Source organism: Cydia strobilella, chromosome 14, assembly GCF_947568885.1.
Source record: "Cydia strobilella chromosome 14, ilCydStro3.1, whole genome shotgun sequence".
NCBI lineage: Eukaryota > Metazoa > Arthropoda > Insecta > Lepidoptera > Tortricidae > Cydia > Cydia strobilella.
In genome coordinates, this window is record NC_086054.1 from 4,266,446 (window position 1) to 4,289,129 (window position 22,684).

The window sequence follows — 22,684 nt, forward strand, 5'->3', positions numbered from 1 at the left end:
AACTAGTTTTTTTGGATGCTAGTTGTTTAATCTGAAAATTATTTAGCTGACCGTCCGAAGCCCACAAGCACATTGTCAGAAGACATTTGGAAGGGAGCGAGGGCCGAGATGGAACGCACGACCGCCCAGGAAGAACGCCACAAGACAACGTTCGCTAATAATTCGGTGGAAATGCCAGAAACTTGCCGCGCAAATGCAGTCTGGACCAGAACACGTGCAGTCCGATTTTCAGTCACAACTCACAACCGTTTACTGAACATCGACCGTCGACACCGTACATACCAGAGTTTAAGAGGCACTGTCTAAATATGACGCACTCGTACACAGGGAGTGCAAACCGAGATGGATGGCGTCGTCTTCGACAAGTTAATCGAAATATGTGAGTTAGTCTATCCAACGCAATCGAGCAACGAGGTGGCAAACCCTCCAGGGTCAGGGTCAAAAATATTAAACAGTGTAAACAGTGTGTGTGTTATTTGTGTTTGCCTTATCCTTTGTCTTAATGTATTATGTGTGTTTTTTTCTAGAAAATGATTTTTTTTCGAAAATGGAGATGTTACTTGGACTAGCTTGTTACACTATAAGTGACTTTATGTTAACCCTCTAATTCGCAATGTCGTTAAAAAACGACATCAATATTTTAAAAAATCCTGACACTTTGTTTTTGGCTATAATGCGATGTGACAACTAAACTTCCCCTATTTCTGGGAACTCGAAATCGGTGGGTTCAATGCTCCCGCGCACGTTATTTGACAGTTAGCGGCAAGATGGCGCCGAGTCGACGCGCACCGGCGAGAGGCTCGGTAAGCTAAAAATCTTAAAAAATATTTATCTTTGGTTTTCGTGGAGTATTTTTATTAAAACATAATTTTAAATGATTAGATTACATGCTGTGCTATTCACTATTGCAATATATACTAAAACTAACGAATAATAACACTGCAAATATGAATGTAGTTTTTTAACTACATTGCGAAGTACTGAGCAACTGACCTGCACGGCCCTATGTTGTTTTTTACTAACATTGCGCATTTCTGTGACATTATTTTGGATGTATGGTTTACTGATTTTTACGTACTAATCTTGCTCTTTTATTTAACTATTTGCATTAAACAACGTTTTTTATTTTTTATTTTGGGTGTTTGGTTTGTTTTTGTTGCATGTTTTGTTTTCTTTGCTTGCTTCAGGGTATTGGCCCTTGTCCCGCCTGAAAATGCAGATTCGCCTGACGGTAGTAGCTCGTCTGACGAAGAACCTGATTGCACTCACACCCATACAACCCAACAAAAAATCCAACGAGAAAACTCCGATTACAGCTCCGATCCACAATCGATTCCTTCACCTATGAAAAATTATAACATTTCCGATACTTCAGATGAAGAACCTGAAAATCCCATAAATAACCTTTCCGTTGAAAATAGATCCAATCACCTGATTCCTGATATTGAAAAGGTTCCCCTTACCCCTATAATGGCGCAAATGTTTCATGACTCAAACCCTGTTTCTCCATTACCTACGTTAAATAATCTGTCAGCTGTTTTATCACCACAAACGCCTTCTTCATTACTACAAACCCCGCAAACAAGATCGAATGCACGCAAACGTCTCGCTAATACAGCACCAAACCAGGTAGTGACCGCCAAGCGAAAGAAATATGTTTCTAAACCACTGTCATTTAATTGGAAGAAAACTCAGTTTCAACACAGAGCAGAAGTAGAGCCTTTTAACATTTCAATTCCGTTTGATGACCTTACAAAATCTCCTTGCGAACATTTCTTCTTTTTCTTTTCCGAAGACATTATACAGATGATTACCGACGAGACAAACCTTTACTCTGTGCAAACAAGTTACACATCGAAGTGTATTAATGTAACCACCGACGATATTCGTGACTTTTTAGCCATATCCCTTTTGATGGGAGTGGTATCAATGCCAGCTTACAGAGATTACTGGTCCAAGGAATATCGTTACGCACCGATTGCAGACGTAATGTCTCTGAAAAAATACGAGAACATAAGGAGGAATCTACATTTCGTAAATAATGACGATATGAATGACGATCGTTATTTTAAAATACGCCCACTGATAGAGAAAGTTCATCAAAACTGTTTAAAAGTCGATGAAGAGGGCCGTTACAGTATCGACGAAATGATGGTTCCTTACAAGGGCACCAGGGCTGGTAGCAGACGGCAATATATGCCCAAGAAGCCCAAAAAATGGGGGTTCAAATTCTTCGTGCGTGCTGGTGTGTCAGGTATCGTTTATGATTTTCTACCATATGGCGGCGATGATACCTTCCGCTTTATTTCGTTTACGGATCATGAAGGCAGTCAAGGACTTGGAGCAAAAGTAGTGTTGGCTCTCTGCAAGACCATCGAAAAGAAGCCTTCAGTCGTCTATTTTGACAACTTCTTCACCTCGCTAGAATTGATCCGGTACCTACGGCAAGAGCTGGGAATATTTAGTCTTGGAACGATACGAAATAACAGGTTACGGGGATGTCAAGACAAATTTCAAACCGACAAACAGCTTTCCAAGATGACAAGAGGAACTAGTAAGCAGGTTGTTTGTAACAAAAATCAGTTAGCAGTCGTCAAGTGGTCAGACAACAAGGTTGTTACATTAGCTAGCTCGTTCGTAGATTCCCACCCTGTTGAGTCGATTCGGCGTTATTCCAAAGAAGCTAAAACAAAGGTAAATGTTGACTGTCACCAAATTGTTAAACAATATAACATAAACATGGGTGGTGTGGACTTGGCCGACATGTTAGTAGCATTATACCGGACGAATATGAAGACAAGGCGATGGTACATGGCCATATTTTCACAAATTTTAGACATTTGCGTCAATAACGCCTGGTTATTATACCGACGAGGATTAGGTGCTGACACGAAAGCTATGCCTCTAAAAAAATTTAGGACACAAATTGCCTCTGAACTTTAAAAAAAGGATCGAACAAATGTCAAGAGTCCTCATCTAGACAATCCCGTGACCATTAAAAATCCTGCAGCACCAAGGCCTTCCAGACGGCATTCGATTTGATAATTTTGGTCATTTACCCGTGATGAACTGTTTTTATGATTTTCATGTTCGTAATTAAATACTTTTAAACATAATTGTCTTTTCCTTTCCTTTAGTTTGAATTTTTGTTCTCTGCGCAATGTTGTATTTAAACTACATCCTTGAAAAAATGTACAGCTATCAGAACTGGGCAATGTTGTTTTTTGCCTACATACGATATTTCCAGACCTCGTCATGTAAGATTTTTTTATTTATTTTTCTACACTCCATACTAACCCTAATAACCCATATTTGAACAGTATTCTACTCAAAAAGAAAAAAAAATACTTGAGCATTCAAGGGTTAAGGACCACTGATATCTTAGCTATTAGACATCTATGCAGGACATTTCACGTCTCAATTAAATTTTGATCAAGGTGATTATTTCTTATTTTTCTGCTCATTATGAAATGATGTACACATTACACCAAGATTACCTACTGCACAAAATTGTTCCATATTTATATTTTAAGTAACATTCCCCCAAAAAAAAACCTTGTTTATTTTCAACGCTGGACATAATAAACTTGAGCAATCTTGAAGCTCAGTTTCAACGCAGGACATTCTTAACCATTTCAAACTCTAAAATGATTTTGTTGCTTGTTTGAATTTTGAAAGTATTTATATATTTTTTCGACATTCAGATTAATTAACATAAACATGTGTTATATAAAATTCCTGATAATAAAGGAGACTCGGTGAAACATCTATGTTCACATGGAGTACTTACAGACTAATATATGTAGATGGCACTGTCTTCCAAAAGTTGAACGAACTATATAAATGTATCCAATAAAAACAGATAAAAAAAACTTATGTAAATGCTGCAAAGAAGCGCTAGTAGAGACAGACATGTAAAAGAGCAATTATGTGACTAGCACTAATATTACAGTAAATAATTTGGTATGATCAAGTAATAACTATATCATAGGAACAGAGGCCATGATCATAGAAAACCATATGATTTTCTATGATCATAGCACTGTATGATTGAAATAATATCAAATGGTAATACATTTGATGTCTATGCAAGACTTTACACGCCTCAATTTAGTTTTAAGCTATTATTTATTGATGTTTCTGCTCATTCTGAAATAATGTACCCAAGATTACCCACTGCACAAATTATTCCATATTTATTTATTAAGGAATACCTATTCCCCAAAAAAAAACTTGTTTATTTTCAACGCTGGACATAATAAACTTGAGCAATTTTAAAGCTCATTTTCAACGCAGGCAATTCTTAACTATTACAAAAGCTAGAATGATTTTGTTACTTGTTTGATAAAACATTTTAAAAGTTCTTCTTCTCATCATCATTTTCATTTTAAAAGTTCATTTTCTATATTTTTTCGACACTGATAAACATGTGTTATCATGTTATGTAAAATTCCTGATAATAAAGGAGTCTCATTAGCAGAAATCAGAAAGGGTGAGCTATTTTATTTGCCTTTTAATATGACGTAAGCTTACCCTGTCTGACCTCTGCCCTTAGTATTTTTGAAAGAGCTCATTTTCAATGCAGGATATCCTTAACATCACTATCACTGTAGCATCAGTCAAAAGGAGTTAATTGTTGTAATACATCCTTGACTAAGACAACGCAGGACCTTGAATCTGGCAAACAATCAGCTTCAGTATGAATATTAAATGGCTCGTGATAGATAGAAGTATCACTCACTAAAACCAACTTACTTCCAAGACCTTATTAAAAGCTTATCATATCAACTCTAAGGTGAATCAAAGAAAACGCAATACCTACACTTCTTCACAAAACAATAAAATTGAAAGTTGTAGCATCTGGCCTACAATAACGACAGGCCAACTCGTTAGAACAACAGATAGAAATATTTCTTAAACACAAAAGAAACAAATCGAAAATGAGCTGCAAAAGTGCAATAACTACTGCGAAAATACCTAGTTAAAATCTAAAAATGGATCGCTTCGCTTTTCGCTTGACTTGACACGCTAGCACCAAGCTAGCACAATGGCCAATAAACTTTTTTATTTTTTATTTTATGGCCTGGTTATACTAGACCATTACTAGACCTTTAAGCCAAATGGCCAATAAACAAAGCAATTGCTGTGTTGCCAACTCGAAATTTGAAAAAATGTTGTCTATAATAAATTATAGACATAAAGGTCTCTCTACACTGTGTGGAGTGTGGAGGGCTCTTTCCGCATAAATCAAACTGCTGTTTCTGAAAATTTTGACACGGTCAAACCAAGCCAACTTTGCACCACCTTTGTTAGCTAATGCCAAATAAAGCACTGAAAGTTAAAAGAACGACCCAAATCTAAAAAATGTACAGTCTGGCAAAAAAGAGTAGAAATTAAAAAGTGGCAACACTGTAGTGTCGTCCCGTTTTTCTTAAGGGCCGCGAACGCAAGTGTGGAGCCTAGTTCGCTAATCAGCGAACTTGGCTCCACACTCGCGTTCGCGGCTTCGCGCCGCGATTCGCGCATGAATGTGGACGGGCCTTTAGATTGATTTGAAAGGGACGACACTCCAGTGTTGCCACTTTTTAATTTCTACTCTTTTTTTGCCAGACTGTACACTTTAACGAATAGGGTTAGCCAGTCGAAATAATTAGCAGATGGCGCCAGCATAGCTTACCCTGTCAATCCCTAGAATTGTGTGAAATTTTTGTTTTTTTAATGCCCTGGATGAGAGCCCTTTAAGCCAAATCTCATAGAAAAACGGGCAAGATGATGGCGCCATCTCTGCAAACCTTTGACAGTTGCCAACCCCATTCTGTATTATATAAAAGTCCCACCACACTCGCGTTCGCGGCTTGGCGCCGCGTAGTCTGGAGTGCGCTTAAAGATCGCTCCACACTCATGCGCGAATCGCGGCTTCGCGCCGTGATTCGCGCATGAGTGTGGAGGACCCTTAAGATATGTGAAACGCTTTACCTTCCTCCCAGTTAGTTATGCTGCTGGATTACGAAGGTAATTAATTGAGAATCGTGACTGTCTTACGTTTGGTTTCGAGGCACATTGGTATATAATACTATAAGAAAAACTTTAAATTAAATAATCCATTGATAGCAATAAATTATGTAAGAACATATTTTGTACCTACATAATATAAAATGACATAAGCGACGACTTTTTCGATATAATTATTCAGAGGCGGAACAAAATAGCAATAAATGAAAACAAAACGAACTTTGTGTATTTAGTAGTATTTACTTATCGTTGTCGATAACTTTTTTGATCTATTGTCCTCGCACTGCGGCCGAATAGCGCAACCGCGCAACGTTATTTAATTTTACGCTAAATAGATATCAACCTTATCTCATTTACATAAACTTGTTTTTCCCAATCCAAAAATAGTAGCGGAAACCCAAAATGTAAAAAATATTGATATTTTGAATTAAATAATACTTACCGATGATATGAAATGGCTCCATGTGTAATATTTCTTGTCTACACCAAAATGGAGCAACACGGCATATTTGTAATTTTAAATGAAATTGTTTTCACATTGGCATATAGCCCGCTCCAGACTAAGCGGCGCGAGGCCGCGAACGCGAGTGTGGAGTCGATTTCGCTTATTAGAAAACTAGACTCCACACTCGCGTTCGCGGCTTTGCGCCGTGATTCACTCATGAGTGTGGAGGGCCCATAAGCGCCATACAGGGCCCTCCACCCTGGACATACCGTGACCTTAGTGCGGTAGTGTGTGAAGGCTATACGATTGGAGGCCTCGGATCGAGCTAAGTTCGCGGTTCGGTACACCTGTCTGTTAAACTGTCTGTTAAACATTTTAACATACCTATCAGGTCGAGCATCATTTGGGTGGATGTTATGTTGTACTGTACTAATCAAATCACTAGTCAATGTCACTGGTTGGTTTGGTTATTGTTTTTTCATATCGTATGGCTAAAAAATAAATTAACAAAGGTTAACATTATATGTACATTTATAGCTGAATATCTAGGTTCGATAATCGATCCCTGGCATCCCCAGTTATTGTATACAGATCCTTCGTGTCTCCCGAAAAACGACTCATGGGGCATTCCTCCACAATGTGCGTAGTTGTTTGGTCTGGCGCGCCACAGTCACAGTTTGGTGAGGGCTTGTAGCCCCATTTGTGGAGGTTGTAGTTACAGCAGCTGACGTCGGACCTTATTCTGCTCAGTTCTTTCGCGGCTCATCTAGGCCGCGTGGTTCTTGTGTTGGGTTGATGTCGATGTTATTGGGGAGCTGAGTTTGTGTATTGTACGAGTTCCAGCTCTCCGTCCATTCCAGGTTAACGCAGAAAGATTCTGGGCCTTGGATTTGGGAATGATAGGTCTACGAGATTTGAGGCGCGTGTTGGGGAGGCTATCGAGCGTTTTTCAGTTCCAAATGGAATAAATCCCATGCGTCTATTAAACTGGGGACTGAAAAATCGTCCCTTTTGTCTTCTATGAGTTCTGTAACATACCTTTTGTAAATTTTTATTTTTTCATAATTGGCGATTGGTGTTTTATTAGTTTTCACTTTCACTCTCCTGCTCTAACTATAAGACCAATACAATGTACCTATGTTATAATGAATAAATGCATTCTGATTCTGATTCTCTTTTGTCTATGGCTACCGCGCAGTTAAGCACAATTGTTAGTTGGTCTCTTGATGTCAGTTGGAACTTGTAATTATTATGCTTCCAATGAGTTTTACACTATCTAGGAAGTAGTAACCTTGGATTTCATGGTTTGCAAGTCGTCTTTGTGTGTTCTGTACTTTATTTAAAATTGGTCAGTAAGTGGAATAAGGTATTAATATTGCTGTATTGAATTGCATAATGGCTGATGCAAGTGAAGAGCAGTCATTCCAAACATTATTTTTATGTATTGTGTGAAATGTGTGGTTCAAATCATAAATGGAAAATGTGGGAAATGTTAATTGTTATACAAACTAAGTACACTTTAACAGTTTTCAAAAGAAGTCCAGTTTCTTTATTTGTGCATGTTGTCCGTCGCCATGAAAATGTTATCAGTCTATCCTCAAAGTTTCCTGTCTTATATGCATTTGTAGGCTTGCTCAAACTAGGTACCCTTTTCCTTGTTTTCACTGTTTTTGTGGCACTTGCTATCCCTTGTTTTTTTTAGGTAAGGTAAGGTGGGGTAAGACTATCACCAGGGCAAGACAAACACTTTTATGGCATCCTCATACTGTTTGTCTTGTCCGGAGCAAAATAAACTATGTTTGTATTACCTTACCCAACCTTACCTTACATAGTTTTTAACAGATCATACTATGGACTATTCAGGACTTATTCAATTGAATTTAGAAAACGAATATTCAATAATTTTAGTAACATTGTCACGGAATAAATAATAGTACGTACATACATAAATCAGGGGTACTTGCAGAAGTTGCTGATATCTGCTTCTTATTAGCTGTTCTTTATCAGTGAAATATATTTCCTTTTCGGGAGAAACAATTTCCTGATCACTGCTAATAATAATAACAGTTGGCTCTTCTTCTTGGTAAGCAACAACCCCGTCGCACAGTTAAGAATTTAGTGTCAATTTGAACGTTTTTGTGCTTTAAATTGCTTGGGCCATTATGATTGAGTCCATTGGGGCCACTGCCACTGGTTTCTTGTAGAAGGTAGGATAGAATATCACCCATGTATTCTCTGTCCATGCTCCAACCATTAACAGAAATAAGTAACTAGGTATTTAGAAAACGAATATTCAATAATTTTAGTATGGGAGGGCCACTGCCACTGGTTTCTTGTAGAAGGTATGATAGAATATCACCCATGTATTCTCTGTCCATGCTCCAACCATTACCTAGGTATTTAGAAAACGAATATTCAATAATTTTAGTAACATTGTCATGGAATAAATAATAGTACGTATTGTTACATACATAAATCAGGGGTACTTGCTGAAGTTGCTGATATCTGCTTCTTATTAGCTGTTCTTTATCAGTGAAATATATTTCCTTTTCGGGCGAATCAATTTCCTCATCACTGCTAATAATAATGACAGTTGGCTCTTCTTCTTCTTCTTGGTAAGCAACAACCTTGTCGCACAGTTAAGAATTTAGTGTCAATTTGAACTCGTAATAATGTCGTATTCATCGGGGGTCTCTGGCGTAATTTGTTCACCAAGTAGTCCGGCAGAGGTGGCAGAGGTACAGGAATCCTTGTTTTCGCTTTTTTTCTTATTCTTGATTTTTATCCATTTTATCTTAATAAAATGGATAATGGATGGGTACTTATACCGGGTCCCTCCTCCTCCTTGCGTCGTATTCCTCAGTATTGAGGGTCGTGACCTCCCTTTTGTATCACTTTCTCTCTTACGATCTTTCTCCATCTGCTTCTGTCTTTGGCGGTGTGGAGAGCCATGTGGACTGTGGAGTCAAGAGCGGTGCGGATCTGGTCAGACCAACGCATTGGACTGCGTCCCCTTCCAGGCCTTTTCCCTTCCACTTTGCCGGTCACAAAAAGCTTTTCGAGGTTGCCACCGTCTTTTCTTGCAATGTGACCGAAGTATTCAAGGACTCTGCGTAAACATTCGGATGACAGCCGCGACGAGATTCTGAGTTCACGCAATATGGAGACGTTAGTCCGGAATGCTGTCCAGGGGATTCGGAGCATCTTTCTCCAACACCACATCTCAAAGGCGTCAATGCGTTTGCGGTCAGCAGCCTTCAATGTCCACGTCTCAGCGCCATACGAAAAGATCGAGAAGACTAGAGTCCGTACCAGTTTGGTTTTTGTTTTTACGGAAATGCTGCGATCTTTCCACATACTTCCAAGCTGAGACATGGCGCTCTTCGCCATGCCAATTCTCCTGCGCACTTCCTTCTCACACGAACCATTGTTGCTGATGTTGGAGCCTAGGCAAACAAAATTGTCCACTATCTGGAGGCCCAACGTACCAGTGAGTTCCAACTTCCCAGTTCTATCGACCACCATGACCTTGGTTTTGGACCTGTTTACGGAAAGTCCCATCTCCTCGCTAATCCGCTCCATTCGGTTTAGAAGTGCAGCCATTTCCGACTCATTTGCTGCTAGAAGAGTAGTGTCATCGGCATAGCGCAAGTTGGTGATTTTTACACCACCAACTGCGATGCCTCCCTCCCAGTTCTCGCAGGTCCGTCTCATAATGTGCTCTCCGTAGGCGTTGAACAGAATGGGCGATAAAATGCAACCCTGGCGTACTCCTTGGTTAAATTTAAAGGATTTTGAGGTTGTTTTATCGACTCTTACGACTCCTTGGCTTGAGCCATATAGGGTGCGAAGTAGGGCGATGAGATGATGTGGTACTCCAAGATCTTGTAGGACTCTCCATAAGCAACTCCAGTTGACACAGTCAAACGCCTTGCTGTAGTCGACAAAACACATTATCACTGGCGTATCAAACTCGTATGCCTTTTCAACGAGTTGCCTGACATTGAAAATTTGTTCCCGAGTGCCCTTGCCTTCACAAAACCCGCTTGCTCCTGCGGAATTTGCCAATCCAGGTAGTAGCGGATGCGATTGTTAAAAATATGGAGCAAGACTTTGCTGGCATGAGAGATGAGGGACAAGGTTCGATAATTGCCGCAGTTCTTGGCTGACCCTTTCTTGTGCAGCGGTAGGATAACAGATTCCGACCAGTCCTGCGGCCAATCACCGTATTGCCAGACATGTGAACAAATCTTGAAGTACCGGGTAGGTACATAAAAATCTCACAACGGCCACAACGGGTATGAACTACCCTCCTATACTTCTTACGAAGGAACGTATGACAGGTTATTGATATCAATAAGGCTTGTGTGTACTAATAAATAAAATAAACCACCATAAGGGTTCCTTTTGTACCGTTTTGGTAAAAAACCCTAAAAAAGACATTTCTGGTATAAAAAAGATACACAAGTTTTTCTTAACCGTTTAGTGGGTAACGGCAAGATATTTGCCGTCAGACAACTGAGCCGAGCTTAGATGTCAAACACAGGGTCACTAGCGAGTCATATTCTTGTGGCAAACCGCTCAACAGTATTGCTGCAATTTCTTCATCTTCAACAGTCTTGCCTATGTCTGACAACTGGTGTACAAGAGACATAACTTTCTCAATATTGGCAGACATTAAACTATAATCAGAAACTTGATACGGTATACGGTGCAGTTGCCTCAGTAGAAGCACACGCCTATAAAGGCCAAGACAGAGTAAGCAGCACAACCAAAAATTCGTAAATACGGCGCGTGCGGGAAATTGCGAAATTGTTTATTGAGGACACTATTCGACACGTACAATTGTTACATTAAACTACGAATTCTAATATTTTATGGGTTAAAACTATTTATGCTTGAAACTGAAATGAGTTTAGCGACAACCTATAAGTAATGTTTAGTATAATGCGAATAACAAATTTAAGGGAGGGAAAAAGAAATGAGTGGGTTTAAATGCTGCATGCGGTATAACCTTATAGCTCTGGTGTCTCTCGTCGCCTGTATCCTCGTCCTCATCCTGGGTTTTCGAACGTCCTTGTCTGGTACCTGGATCGACGGAGTGGCGGGGGGCCTGATGTGCTGGTGCGGTAGTCCGTATCTTCGCGGATGCGTGGTGCTACCGTTGCTGTCGGTCTGACGTCGGTTAGTGGTGGTGGCGGTCCATGTCCCGCTCCTGCTGCAGCCATAGCTAGTGGTGTTCTTGGTGGTCGTCTTGCCGTTGCCTGCAGGGCTTCTCGTGTTGATGTCGGCGTGGGTGGCAATATGGTAGGTGCTACGGCGGTGTGCGACGTGGCGTGGCGTTGGTGCTGCGTCTCTTGTGGCTGCGTCGCGTGCTGCTGCGATTCTCGCTGTCTTTGGAGCGACCGATATATATTCCTCGTTTTCGCATACTAATACGATCACAGCATAGATAAGGTGAAACATAATATATACAACCAAATTAGTTATTCCGTTCTTGTCAGACATTGTTATTTATTGTTCTTTGACTACTAGGTACTGGAGATTTTTTTATATTAAAAATGAAAATTGTAGCTTTTCTTTTAATAGAAGTCTGATAGTCGCATAGTTATGGGTGGATTATATACTATAGGTATCTTAGACGACGAGTCATGGTTGTATGTATTTACCTATATACGTATGTATATCATCGCCTAGTACCCATAATACGAGATTTGCTTAGTTTTGGGGCTGGGGTTTTGTCCCCAAATCGTTAATTTTCTTTTTTTAAAGATTCCGAATTTAATGACACAGTTTATAAGACACATGATGAGGATACGATGTAGGTTAGGTAGGGAGGTACTTCATGCTTAATTTATATGTATTATACAGTATAATAGGAACAGCAAGTTTTTTGAGTAAAGTGGATGCATAGGCTTAAGGCTGCAAGTGTAAAATGATGTATTAAGCCATTGATTAGTTTTAAAAAAACGTGCAGTTGTCTTTGTTATTAGGGTTCCGTACCCAAAAGGGTAAAAACGGGACCCTATTACTAAGACTCCGCTATCCATCTGTCTGTCTATCACCAGGCTGTATCTCATGAACCGTGATAGCTAGACAGTTGAAATTTTCACAGATGATGTATTTCTGTTGCCGCTATAACAACAAATACTAAAAAGTACGGAGCCCTCGGCGCGCGAGTCCGCCTCGCACTTGGCCGGTTTTTAATCTCGGATAAGACATTTTTGTTTTGCGTCAAGGTTTCTTGTTTTATTAAATGTTGCTAGAAATACTGCCTCTCCTTAGTCTTATTTTTCTTAAAGAAACAGTATTTTTCTTCATGATTTTTTTTTTACAGATGCTGCATTTCTTTTTGTGAAAACAGTCTTTTCTAGTATTTTTTTTACATCCCTTAATTTTGCTCTTAAATAATGGTTTGAAAGCCACTTTTTCGGATGATGATGATTCGAGCTCGCTTTTGTTCAGTCTCTTTTCTTCGCTTAGTACTTATTCTGGCTTGTAGATTTTCAAGTTTTATCGGCAAAAGAAGTGCTTGATATGATTTTTAAGATAATCATTTTTCTTCGATTTTTTCACCGAGCACAAAAACTCATATCTTCATTCAATTTTTAAAGGTGGTCATCCAATGATAAGTCTACCGATGTACTTACATTTTTTTTGGACATATTTTTTTGAAAATCGAATAAAATCTCGATCTTGTCTTTTTCACAGTTCGATCCTCTACTAATTAAGGTGTGGTCGTCGAGTTTTTGTTGGACGGGCTGTGTTGTCGTATGATGCCAAATAAATTCTTCAGTCTTTTTTTTTTTCAATTTATTTATTATTTAAAAAAAAAGAGGTATAGTAATTGTTGCTACTTATCTGCCAAACTGCATAGATTGCATGCATTGCCGCAAATTTAAATATTAAAAAATTTCGGACCACACATAATTCCATATGTCTTGCAATGAGGATATAGTTGTCATGTATCCATTTACACATCGGACATTCCTTAGCCTAAGTTGGCTGTTCGATTTGAGGAAATGATCAAGTCTTTAATTTTTTTTATATTCTATCCCACATTCGTGATGGTAACTGTTTTTTGTAACGTTTTGTCGTATTCCTTTTTTAATATCTTTGCGAAATGATGGTTCATTAGTGCAGTTAAATAATCTGTCTAAATCTTCAACTATATGCGCCGTTTCTAAAATTTATTTGTTTTTTTCTTTATAAATATAAAATAAAATGAATAAATGCTAATGAATATATATGAGATTACATTAAAGTATTGGAGGGAAAAATTATAAACCTAATATTAAGATTACATAGATACTGGTAGATCGTCAGTACTACCAATTTAAGACTCAGGGTATCAATTTTTTATTAACTCAAGAATAAAACGGAAGGTCGTCGATTCTTCCAATTTATAGACTCAGATTTCTTCTTTTCAGTTAATCAATAAGTAACTAATGCACTATATTTAACTTGAAGACGCCATTGGGGATTGTCTCTTTTGTTCTTACTAATAAAAGAAAGCACTTCAACTTTACTAAACAAAAATCCTTCGACTTTAATCCTTTGAAAAACCGGGAGATAAACCGCCGGGTCTGGCATAGGTTCTTTAGAATTGTTATGAAAGAATGAAGCAGAATAAGTCTTCTTCATCCCGACAGAGTATATCAGAGCGACTCCCGAAACATTAAACGCCAACACGGCTTTGGCGACTGCCGCTTTAATTTTTGTATCAAAATCCTCAAGACTCATGATTGTTCGCGCGATAGTACAATTTCCAACAAAATAAGTTATTGTCGCTGACAGCGAGTGCGACTTTCTCTAGTTCAAAATCGAATTCTAATAGTTTCAAATATACGTACACTTTATCAATATCATGAATACCTGAAAAATCTTTGACTTCGGGAATATACCTTCCATCAACAGTATTTATATTCACTTAATAAAATTGGTTTTTTCCCGCTACTTCGTATTCAAATTTAGGCACTGAAAATTTATCGTCAAGTGTGCTTATGAATTCATTAAACCTATGTTTAAACAAAAGAAAATCTGAAATTTTTAAAAATATCGCCATTTACGTCCACTTTAGGTACTGCGTGCTGTCGTTCAAAAGTGTCACGTGTATATATACCAACTATATATCCGAACTCAATAGGTCTTCCCCCAAGCATATCAGTAAGTGATTCCAGATGATTATAAAATGATGTCTTCGCATCTTCCATATTAGAAGCTGATCTAATATCTTCAGCATCGGAACGAGTTCTACCTTTTTCGACCTGTCTATCAGCTATATCCAAAGCCATAACCAGATTACGAATCAACCTACCTGGTACACTATGATTTAAGTTTATGTAAATTAAATTATCCGGAAATCTTGTAGAAGGACCAAATGGACTATCAATTTTTAAATTATTAAGTTCATTACGCATAGCGTCTCGTTGAGCTTTAACAGTAAACGACTTGAATCTAAAGTTATTAAATACATGCATAAAGACAGTGTATTCTAACCAATGGTTGGCTGCCAGTAACTCTACTTCACGAGTCCAGCGATAACTACCCATCCCTCTTAGTTATCTTCGGTTTAACTCCGAGCTCGTCTTCTTCGTATTTCAGTTCCAAGGCTGTCAAAACGTCTATTATGGTTTGATAACTGACTTTCTCGTTTAATAGAGAATCTACGAGTCTCACAGCGCCTTTATTTTTACTTATTTTAACTAGCTTTTGCCCGCGACTTCGTCTGCGTGGAGTTAGTAATTTGGGTAGCTTATTTTTTATCCAATATGCTTTTTATCGATTTCCCATACAAACTTCCACCTCCCTTTTCACCCCCTTAAACTTAAACCCCGGGACTCAAACTATCTCTATATCAAATTTCAACTAAATCGGTCCAGCGGTTTAAGCCTGAAGAGGTAACAGATAGACAGACAGACAGACAGACACACTTTCGCATATATAATACTAGCTCTTGCCCGCGACTCTTATCCAATCTCCTTTTTATTGATTCCCCATAAAAACTTCCACCCCCCTTTTCACCCCATTAAGGGGTGAGTTCTGAGATAAAAACTATTCTATGTCCTTCCCCGAGACTCAAACTATCTCTACACTGAATTTCAAGTAAATCGGTTCAGCGGTTTAAGCGTGAAGAGGTAACAGACAGACAGAAAGACACACTTTCGCATTTTAAATATTAGTATGGATGTGATAAAATTAACATAGTTAGATGTTTGACAAAAAATGCGGATTGAAATAAGATATATATTGTTCGCAATTGCCACTACATGCACATAAAAGTGTCAGTGCATTTTAGTTTTTTTTAACGCAGTTGCACCTCCCTGCGCATTTTGTTTTGCAGCGGCAACGAATAAGCTCTAAACAAGCAGCAGCCGCCGCAGGTAGGCTTGTCCATATGGGCTCCCAATAACCTGTTGCTGAGCGGCTATAATATGTCCCCAAACATAGCCTCCTTAGTAATCTGCACGGAAAATAATGTTTACGTAGGGCATCTTCCGTTGGAGGCAGATTCTCTAACTGGAGATTTCATCGGCACTCATTTACACACGTACTTGTACCTGATCTGAAATCAGTAACAAAATGCATAGTGTTAAAATAAGTCTAGGGTTGACACCTCGTAATTCAAATCTGTTCAGACTTAATATTGTAAGACTTACTTGTCATATAAGACAATAACAATTTTTTCCAATATTGGCAACGCCTGCTCAATATTGCCTTGTTTGCCAAATTTAAATCCCTTCGTTACAGCAGGATATGCGCTCCAAGCTTGAAATACGCTTTTTGTCCCCTTTCCACACAAAAAAGAAATAGTGTTTTTTTCTTTATAAATATAAAATAAAATGAATAAATGCTAATGAATATATATGAGATTACATTAAAGTATTGGAGGGAAAAATTATAAACCTAATATTAAGATTACATAGATACTGGTAGGTCGTCAGTACTACCAATTTAAGACTCAGGGTATCAATTAGGCTTGTGCCTGCTCGGTCACTACAGAGAGCGCTCCGCTCTCGGTCAATCGGTCAAACGAACTAGTTCGGTCTTTTAGTTCCTTTAGTTCAGTTCGGTTGTCGAGAGCCGGGAATGAATAGGAATCGGTTGGATTTTTTTAAATATTTAGTAACTGAATACAATTTAATTTGTATGATACCATGTGTCAATATTAAACATTAAAACACCTTAACATAATTAAAAAAAATCAAATATGAAAAAAATATTTGATTTTTCTTCATATTTTACGGGCTTAGGAGTGTCACGTCGTTCTTTCATCTCGTTTACATTCGTGTCAGCGACATTGTCAACCGTTTCGTTCCATCCATTTACCGTTTTAGTCAGTCAAGCGCTCTCCAATCCCACTGAACTAAAGGACCTAAAGACCGATTAAGAGCGTGCAAAAAGATTTAGTTCCTTTCGGTCCTTCACGGGATTTCATTCTTAACAGTTCTTAGTTCATGACCGACTCAAGCCTAGTATCAATTTTTTATTAACTCAAGAATGAAACGGAAGGTCGTCAATTCTTCCAATTTATAGACTCAGATTTCTTCTTTTCAGTTAATCAATAAGTAACTAATGCACTATATTTAACTTGAAGACGCCATTGGGGATTGTCTCTTGGGTTCTTACTAATAAAAGAAAGCACTTCAACTTTACTAAACAAAAATCCTTCGACTTTAATCCTTTGAAAAACCGGGAGATAAACCGCCGGGTCTGGCATAGGTTCTTTAGAATTGTTATGAAAGAATGAAGCAGAATAAGTCTTCTTCATCCCGACAGAGTATATCAGAGCGACTCCCGAAACATTAAACGCCAACACGGCTTTGGCGACTGCCGCTTTAATTTTTGTATCAAAATCCTCAAGACTCATGATTGTTCGCGCGATAGTACAATTTCCAACAAAATAAGTTATTGTCGCTGACAGCGAGTGCGACTTTCTCTAGTTCAAAATCGAATTCTAATAGTTTCAAATATACGTACACTTTATCAATATCATGAATACCTGAAAAATCTTTGACTTCGGGAATATACCTTCCATCAACAGTATTTATATTCACTAAATAAAATTGGTTTTTTCCCGCTACTTCGTATTCAAATTTAGGCACTGAAAATTTATCGTCAAGTGTGCTTATGAATTCATTAAACCTATGTTTAAACAAAAGAAAATCTGAAATTTTTAAAAATATCGCCATTTACGTCCACTTTACTGCGTGCTGTCGTTCAAAAGTGTCACGTGTATATATACCAACTATACCTAGTCGGCTCATAAGTTCTGTCATATACATAGTATCAAATAAAATCAAAAGTTTAAGTTTATTCCGTATAATTTGTACAGCGTTTGAAAGCTTATAAACTAGAGAATCTAAATGTATAACATTTATTCAAAATGACCGCCATAATTATCTACACAGGCTTGAAGTCTTCATGGCCAGTCGTCAATGGATTCACGCACCACTTTCATGTCGATATTGGCCACTGCCGTAGCAAGAGATTTTTTCAGCGAGTCTAGATTTGCATGAGGTTTTGAGCACACCTTTTCCTCTAAATACTGCCATATTTTATAGTCTAAAGGATTAAGATCTGGGCTAGAGGAGGGCCAATCTTCATGCCGTATAAAGTCGATTTTATTGGAGGCGAGCCAGGCTTGTGTAGACTTTGCCTTATGGGCTGGAGCAAAGTCCTGCTGGAAAACCCAATGCTGGTTTAGAAACATCGTATGGGATAGTGGTTTCACAATATTAGTCAACACCGTGTCTTGGTACACTTTGGCACTAGTTTTTACTCCTTTCTCACAAAAATGCATACTAGTGACGCCCGCATAAGAAACTCCCAGCCAAACCATCACAGATGAAGGGTGATGACCTCTTTGAATACGGGGAATGCTATTAGACGCTTCTTTACTATTGCGAGCGTACACTCTATCATTTTGTTTATTACAGTTTTCTTCTATGTCAAAAATTTTCTCGTCCGAAAACAGTATACAACGCTGCTTATTTTTAGCGTACTTCTTCAATAAAGCTTTAGATCTTTTAAGCCTTAAAGCTTTAAGCCGACCATTGAGAAGATGGCCAGTTTTTCGTTTATAAGCACGAAGTCTCAGGTCTTGATTAAGCACTCTTTTCACCGTGTTTTTGCTCAAACCCATCTGGAGGGCCATAACTTTTTGTTTCCTAGCGGGATTTCTGGCAATGCGTGCCCTAATTGCTTGTACAACCGCTGGAGTCCTAGCTGTACGCGGACGACCGCTTCTTTTCTTGTCATTTAAACTAGAGACCTCACTGTATCTTTCTATGGTACGATACACAAATCTTAGAGAATTTTAAATTTTCAAGTAGCTTAAAAATTTTAGTCGGCGAGTGACCACAACGATATAGTGCAATTATTGCGGTACGGCTATCTTTAAGCGTCCACTCCATGTTGAAGAAAACAGAAAATTGCAAAATTATACTACTCAAATATTTAATAAAGATTCGAAATTCAAATGCAGAACGGTTTTTGTTTTAGGAGTTCCAAATTTAAATTTTAAAGGCCAGTGACAGAACTTATGAGCCGACTAGGTATATCCGAACTCAATAGGTCTTCCCCCAAGCATATCAGTAAGTGATTCCAGATGATTATAAAATGATGTCTTCGCATCTTCCATATTAGAAGCTGATCTAATATCTTCAGCATCGGAACGAGTTCTACCTTTTTCGACCTGTCTATCAGCTATATCCAAAGCCATAACCAGATTACGAATCAACCTACCTGGTACACTATGATTTAAGTTTATGTAAATTAAATTATCCGGAAATCTTGTAGAAGGACCAAATGGACTATCAATTTTTAAATTATTAAGTTCATTACGCATAGCGTCTCGTTGAGCTTTAACAGTAAACGACTTGAATCTAAAGTTATTAAATACATGCATAAAGACAGTGTATTCTAACCAATGGTTGGCTGCCAGTAACTCTACTTCACGAGTCCAGCGATAACTACCCATCCCTCTTAGTTATCTTCGGTTTAACTCCGAGCTCGTCTTCTTCGTATTTCAGTTCCAAGGCTGTCAAAACGTCTATTATGGTTTGATAACTGACTTTCTCGTTTAATAGAGAATCTACGAGTCTCACAGCGCCTTTATTTTTACATCGCTTTCGGCTAGTAACTAATATTGCAGCAACTGTGTTAATAAATATTTGGGCACCTAGTTTAACTTTCAATTTCGTCTTATAATGGGGCTCACATGTGCTTTTCTGACCTTTGTGAAGTGAAGCGTACTTTGATTTTTTCCCTGCAATTCTACCAAATGAGACCATTTCGCTGTTTTATTGTTTATTTTTAACAAGCCACCTTCGAGAAAATTATTTTGTAATGACTTAAATAGATGGGGCACGTCATATATAATGAACACTTGTTCATCAGCTAATAAAAATAGTTTGATTCTACAGGTTCCCCACTGAACTTCTTGAGGAAACTCATCGCACCCATATTTGTGTGTCCCTGATCACACCGTTGCTAACACCTTGTGTCCAACCTCGGTCACAGCTCGAATAGCAGTCTTTATGATAATGTCTAATTTTTTAGTAGCAATTGTTCCCTTCACGAAATAATGAGCGATGGGTTGTTTTATTTTCTTATGAATGCCTTGGAGCATCAGAACTAGAGCATGATTCGCAATTTTCTCAGATCGTTCTCCTTGACCGCCCATCTTCAAACCCATCCTCTTCGTCTGTAGCACGATTATAAATGTCTTTTTTTTTCAAGGCTATTTTGTCAAATAAAAGAACACATTTTTCATTTTGGGCTGTCAGGATTTCTGCTTCTGCTACGTGCCATAACAGAAATATCGATAGAGTGCGTTGGTGTAAGATTGAAGGGTTTTTTATGAGGGGTAAGATCAAAAGTCGTCCGTAATGTTTTGGCAACGGAGAAATAAATTAAATGCGTCCGTGGTAAGGGGGAATATTAGAAATTTTTTCGAATATTTGGGGAAATGTGAAATAAAAGTAACTTTAACGTGTTTTATTTATTTATTTTCGTAAACAGTCTTGAAAAGAATCAACGTATACAAAGTTTAACAGTAAACATAAACAATTAACACATTAAAGAAGAAATATTCGTTACAAATAATAATTTCCAAATATAATATTAATATTATCGAGTGTCGAGAGTTACCTACTAACCTACGGTAAATTGCATCGTTACACTATATGTAACTGTAAAGGTGGGTTCCCACGGCCCGTGTTATTATTACAGGCCAGGCCGGATCGCGCCACGATCCAGGATCCAGGAACCAGATCTTAGGTCCACCACCTTGCATTTTTGAGACAAAGCAAACCGTTTGGAACAGTTGTTTCTGGGGGTGATCTGAGCTGATTTAGCCCGGTTGCCACGAGGTCCCTCCCAGCAGGTGGGCAGGGGGGGGGGGGAAAGTGGCTCCGGCGCGCCTCACTCTAAGCTTCATATCTGCATAAATCTAGCAAATATATCAAGTTTGGTGTCTTTTTCTCATAATTCGAGGATGAAGAATTCATTTCTGTGACTAAATTTTCACTCACCCATACAAAAAAATACGAGAAATTCAAAATTCAAAAATTTTCTTTACACTTTTTTTTCGAAAATCCTCTACAAAATTAAAACTATGACGATTTGCTCTAGAAAAAAAATACCTGTGAAAAGCCCAGTTATCCTTCTATAATTCGAGGATGAAGAATTCATTTCTGTGACTAAATTTTCACTCACCCATACAAAAAAATACGAGAAATTCAAAATTCAAAAATTTTCTTTACACTTTTTTTTCGAAAATCCTCTACATAATTAAAACTATGACGATTTGCTCTAGAAAAAAAATACCTGTGAAAAGCCCAGTTATCCTTCTATATAAAATAGTAAACTTGTCAAACATTTTTCTTTTATAACTCTGATAAAAAAAATGTTTTGTGTCGCGCGGCGTACCCGCGTTGTAAGAGCGGTATGCAGCTTTTAGGATTTTTAAGTATGTTTAGATGATTTCTGATGAGTTGTTATTCTTCTAGAGTTAGTAGAGTAGAGTCGTGAAGATGGGTTTAAACTGTCAAATGTGTGGAATCCTGTGATTTGTTTGTGTAAAAAACCAGTGATATCCGAATCAAACACGCGTAGTGACACCGTGAGTGTAGTGTGTTTGGACAGACCAACGAGTGTGAACGCGACCGGACCAACAAGTGTGAATGCGACCGTTGGTAACGTTGAAAGTGAACGCAGCCGACGCGCAAGAATGAGGGTAGACAGAGCGCTGTCTACACAACTTTGACACCCACCCGCTATCTTCAGTCACCCGTGAACATGATGCATGTAACTGCGTCGAAATATCGGGAGCTCACAAATAATACAAAAGGTAATCACGGTCTATATCCCGGTCAATATAAGTCTGTTATTCTTCTGTTCGTAGATTACATTAATAAATTACTTCTGGACGTGATATATATACAAATATATAAATAAAGACTTTGGGAAAACTTTACTATTAACTAGCTTTTGCCCGCGACTTCGTCTGCGTGGAGTTAGTAATTTGGGTAGCTTATTTTTTATCCAATATGCTTTTTATCGATTTCCCATACAAACTTCCACCTCTCTTTTCAACTAAATCGGTCCAGCGGTTTAAGCCTGAAGAGGTAACAGATAGACAGACAGACAGACAGACACACTTTCGCATATATAATACTAGCTCTTGCCCGCGACTTTTATCCAATCTCCTTTTTATTGATTCCCCATATAAACTTCCACCCCCCTTTTCACCCCATTAAGGGGTGAGTTCTGAGATAAAAACTATTCTATGTCCTTCCCCGAGACTCAAACTATCTCTACACTGAATTTCAAGTAAATCGGTTCAGCGGTTTAAGCGTGAAGAGGTAACAGACAGACAGAAAGACACACTTTCGCATTTTAAATATTAGTATGGATGTGATAAAATTAACATAGTTAGATGTTTGACAAAAAATGCGGATTGAAATAAGATATATATTGTTCGCAATTGCCACTACATGCACATAAAAGTGTCAGTGCATTTTAGTTTTTTTAACGCAGTTGCACCTCCTTGCGCATTTTGTTTTGCAGCGGCAACGAATAAGCTCTAAACAAGCAGCAGCCGCCGCAGGTAGGCTTGTCCATATGGGCTCCCAATAACCTGTTGCTGAGCGGCTATAATATGTCCCCAAACATAGCCTCCTTGGTAAACTGCACGGAAAATAATGTTTACGTAGGGCATCT

At 38.3% G+C, this 22,684-nt stretch overlaps 1 pseudogene; it reads right to left on the reverse strand.

Moving 5' to 3' along the window:
* Positions 1 to 19,431: 19,431 nt before the first annotated feature.
* Positions 19,432 to 20,635, reverse strand: LOC134747377 (uncharacterized; annotated as a pseudogene).
* Positions 20,636 to 22,684: the final 2,049 nt, after the last annotated feature.